Source organism: Myotis davidii, unplaced genomic scaffold, assembly GCF_000327345.1.
Source record: "Myotis davidii unplaced genomic scaffold, ASM32734v1 scaffold803, whole genome shotgun sequence".
Taxonomy (NCBI): Eukaryota; Metazoa; Chordata; class Mammalia; order Chiroptera; family Vespertilionidae; genus Myotis; species Myotis davidii.
The window spans coordinates 100,603-105,109 of NW_006295567.1; positions in this window are offsets into that span (position 1 = coordinate 100,603).

Sequence of the window (4,507 nt, forward strand, 5' to 3'; positions counted from 1 at the left end):
AAATAGAGATTTGAATGAGATGTGAGGGAAACTTTTAGTTTTTTTTATTCAATACCTCCTATACTACTTGAAGTTTTTACCATATTCATTCACACCTATAAACACAGACATTTAATCAGACATTTAATTTTTTTGGAAGCGGGGGGCAAGTATCTCTCATTGCTCTTTACTGCCACCTAAGGGGTGCTGGGGACATTGCCTGCCATGATCACAATCATTGGTGTTAACCTTATTCACTTTTCTTTAAAATTCTCACCCAAGGATATTTTTCCATTGATTTTTTTAAGAGAGAGTGGAAGAGAGAGGGAAAGACAGTAAGAGAAACACATCAATTGGTTGCCTCCTCCACGAGCCCCGACCAGGGCCCAGGCCAGGGAGGAGCCTGCAACCGAGGTACGTGCTCTTGACCAGAATTGAACCCGGGACCCTTCAGTCCACAGGCCCACTCTATCCACTGAGCCAAACCTAGGGCCTTATTCACTATTTAATAAGTGATCCTACCTTCTTGAGTTAGTATCTTACACCAAACAATTCATGACCTCAAACTTGCAATTTTTAATTAGGTTGGTAACAATCAGAAACATGGGCCCATAGTTATAAAACTCAATAGATTTTAAAACAAAAATACCTGGTTTGATCTCCTTCACTGAGTGACCATTCCATCTTTATATTTATAATCTTGATCAGCCTCACCCATTGGTCTACCCCAAATAATCTCACCTCACCCCTTCCCCAATGGTCTGTCCATGATGCCTACATTTCTAAATCAGCTAGCTGCCTGCATTCGAATACTGGTTCACAGCTCTGTGACCTTGAACAAGTCAATTCACCTCTCTGAGCTTCAGTTTCTTCATCTGTAAAATACAAGTGATAACAGATCTCGTCCGACCAGTTTGGCTCAGTGGATAGAGCGTCAGCCTGCAGACCAAAGGGTCCCAAGTTCAATTCCAGTTGGGGGCATGTACCTTGGTTGCAGGTTCCTCCCCAGCCCCGGCCCTGGTGGGGGCTCGAGCAGGAAGCAACCAATCAATGTGTTTCTCTCACACCAATGTCTCTCCCTATCTTTCCCCCCTCTCTTCAGCTCTCCTTAGAAATCAATGGAAAAATATACTCTGGTGAGGATTAACAAAAAAATAAAAAATAATAATAGATCTCTCACAGGACTCTTGGGGGATTACAAGTTGATATATCAAGCGCAATGCCCGGTGCATAACAGGGCTTGATAAACAAATTTCACTGTTAACACCTACAGTCTTCAAATCTCAACTTAATTGTCTCTTCCTCCAGGAAGCCTTCCCTGACCTCCTAACTGGGTCACATTGTCACAGATGACTGTTGGGTGGTTGTTTGATTCATGTATCTTCCCGGCTGGATCATCAGCACTAAGAGCACAGAGCGTGGGTCTGCTTTGCCCACCATTCAATCACCAGGTCTACCACAGTGCCTGGTGGATAGTGGTTATGCCATACATGGGTACTGATAAAGAAATGAGTCAGGAAACTGAAGGCCTCTTAAAAATTAAATGTTAACCAGAACAAGTGTCATGAGCCCCAGTTCTGATGAGCTGGGTGACCTGTGTCGGGGTGGAGGGGTCATCCTGCAAGACAGCTCGCATAAAATGAACTGGAAAAGGGATAAACCATACACCTCAGCCACTTCTCCTAGGACCAGCCCAATGTGTTATTTTACATCAAGGTGAGGGCCCTGGTAGTCCTTGCGGCGTACTCATACAAATGAGGAGAAGGTGCCCAATCCTCCAGGCAGGTGGAATCTCAGGACCCACTTGTCTCCTCGGGTAGGCAGCCCTACCCAGGGCACATTGCACGGCCCCGGTCCCTGGGCTCTCTCACTGGATGAAAACCACCAACACCACTTATCGTATCTGAGCCAGAGCAGAGGTCCTGAAACTTTCTCCATGCACGAGCGACTGCATAGCGAGATTAGGGGCCCACTGCTCACGTGTTCTTCCTGATCTCGCAAGTTGTTTTGGAGAGAACCCAGAGCTCACCGTCTTCATGTCCAAGGCTCCCTCACTGACTATGGGGAGCAAGAAGAACAGCTCAAGGAATGACAGCCAGCCTGGTCTGGTACCGCCAGCCTGGCCTGGGCCCCTCCCGCTCCTGGAGAAGCCCTTGCCTCCCTGTGCTATTGCCTTTCTGTGAGCCAGTGTCCACTCTCCTCTGTGGATCCCTTTGGGGCTGGATCCATGTCTAATGTATTTTGTCTTTTAAAAATCCCTTTTAAATGACAAAAGTAGTACATCCTTGAGGTAGGAAAAAATTTAAACAATAAACTAAAGAGCTGGAAGTCCTCTTTCTATCTGCTCCTTTTTTCAATCCCACTCCTATTCCCAGAGAAGACCATATTTTTAAAATATATATATTTTATTGACTTTTTGCAGAGAGGAGGGGAGAGGGATAGAGAGTTAGAAACACCGATGAGAGAGAAATATCGATCAGCTGCCTCCTGCACACTCCCTACTGGGATGTGCCCGCAACCAAGGTACATGCCCTTGACTGGAATCAAACCCGGGACCCTTCAGTCTGCAGGCCGATGCTCTATCCACTGAGCCAAACCGGTCAGGGCAGAAGACCATATTAATAGCATGTTGTGTATCTTTCCAGGACCTTCCATTTGCAAGCCTAATGGTGCCAGCAAACGCGCTAATGTTTATTAAATGTTTACTAAGAGTCAGGTGCTCTTGCTCGGCACTTTTTGTGCATGTCCTCAAGTAATTCACAGAACAAGCCTACAAGGTAAGTGTTATTCTTGTTCCCTATTTCACAAAAGAGAAAGCCACGGTGACAGTTACCAGGCGGTGAAGCCGCATTTGAACCCGGGCAGGCTGACTTCCGAGCTCACGCTCTTAACCTCTACTGTCCTGCCATTTTTGGGGGGGACCTGGGACGTCACAGACACTTCTCCGTGGTTACCTGTGTGCTTCTCCTTCCTCCTTCTGAACGGCTGCTCCGTCGTCCATAAAGTGGGTGTATTTAATTCATTTAGCCATCCGCCTATTGACACACTTTGCAGCATCTTCCAGTTTCTCATTTCCTTATTTCCTCAAACCTAAGATTCCACTGGCTGTATGAAGCACCCAGTTTCACAGAGATTACAATGTGCCTCTCAGAATTAATATATTATGGCATTAGAGACAGTGCTGCAAAGAACATGCTTGCATACAATTTTCAGGTGTGGATTTCTGTAGAAGTTTCTAGAAGCAAAACCGTGCACCAAAATAAAGGTGCATTTTTATTTTGATAGATACGGTCGCGTTCCCCTCCAGGAGAACATCCCCCGTGTCTCCAATGTACCCAGCGCAACGGCTGGCCCTGGGCAGGTACTGAGTAAATGTTTGTTCAGCGGACAAAACGCATGACCAGGCCCGGCAATGGGAAGTGTTTTGCGTTACCTACATGCAAAACAGAAACGAAACCCACACACGACAAGGAAACCACGACAGGGCCGACCCTGAGACGAGAACGTTTTGGGGCCGCATGTGGACACACTGGTGGCTGAGGTGCTGGCCGCAGTGAATGACACGCACTAACAAAGGCACGTTATGCAGGACGCTGCGTCCAAAGCGGCTGCAACATTATCTGCCCAAAGGCTGTGCACTCGGTTTGCAAACAGCACCTGAAAGCGCCAGCATTTACAACCCCCCAGGCACCAGACGAGAGAAAGTTCCAGAAATCTTACGGTCTGTCATTTTACTCAAGCCTCTGCACGGCTACCCGGACCAGCACCGCCTGGGGCACGTATTGAAACGCACACCCCCCTCCAGAGCTTCGAGGAATCGCCATTCCCGAGGACTCGGGCCGGGGAATCTGCATTTTCATCGCTCGGCCCTCACGGTGACGCTCAGGCGCTCAAAGGCGTGAGAACTTAGCGCACCACGGGCTCTAAGGGGCCTCTTATTTAGACTTTCCTTTAACCTCTTCCCCAGCAGAAACGTGTATACACGTTTTCACAAAATGTTCTTTTTTCAGTCGTCGACGAGTATACTCGTCTAAAAACTTTACCTTCAAAAACCAGCTACATACGTACCATTCTAAATAATTTCATCTAGAAACTTTCTGAGGAAATACTATTCTTAACCACAAAAATGGGAAGAAAAAATAATTACAAACTGTTTTCATAACCAGCATCAAAAATACTATATAGAACCAAAATAAAAAAAATTAGTCTGAAAAAGAAACGTTTTTAACAAAAAAATTATTGGGGAAGGGGTTAACACAGCCCTTTGGCTGGAGAGTGTGGAGTCACCCGGAAGTGAGCAAAAATATCCCAAATCTCTAATGGAGTCACTCGCCCCCGCGCAGGGAGCGCGGGCCAGAAAGTCGCGCGCGGCTGCGCCCCCTGCCGTCCCTCAGCAGCCTCGCCCGGGGCCGGCCGGAACCGTCGACTGCGACTGCGCGCGCTGAGGCCCACAGAGACCGCCTCAGGGAGCCGGCGACCGCAGCGATCCCGACAGGAAGCGGAAGTAAGGGTGAGCCTCGCGCCTTCC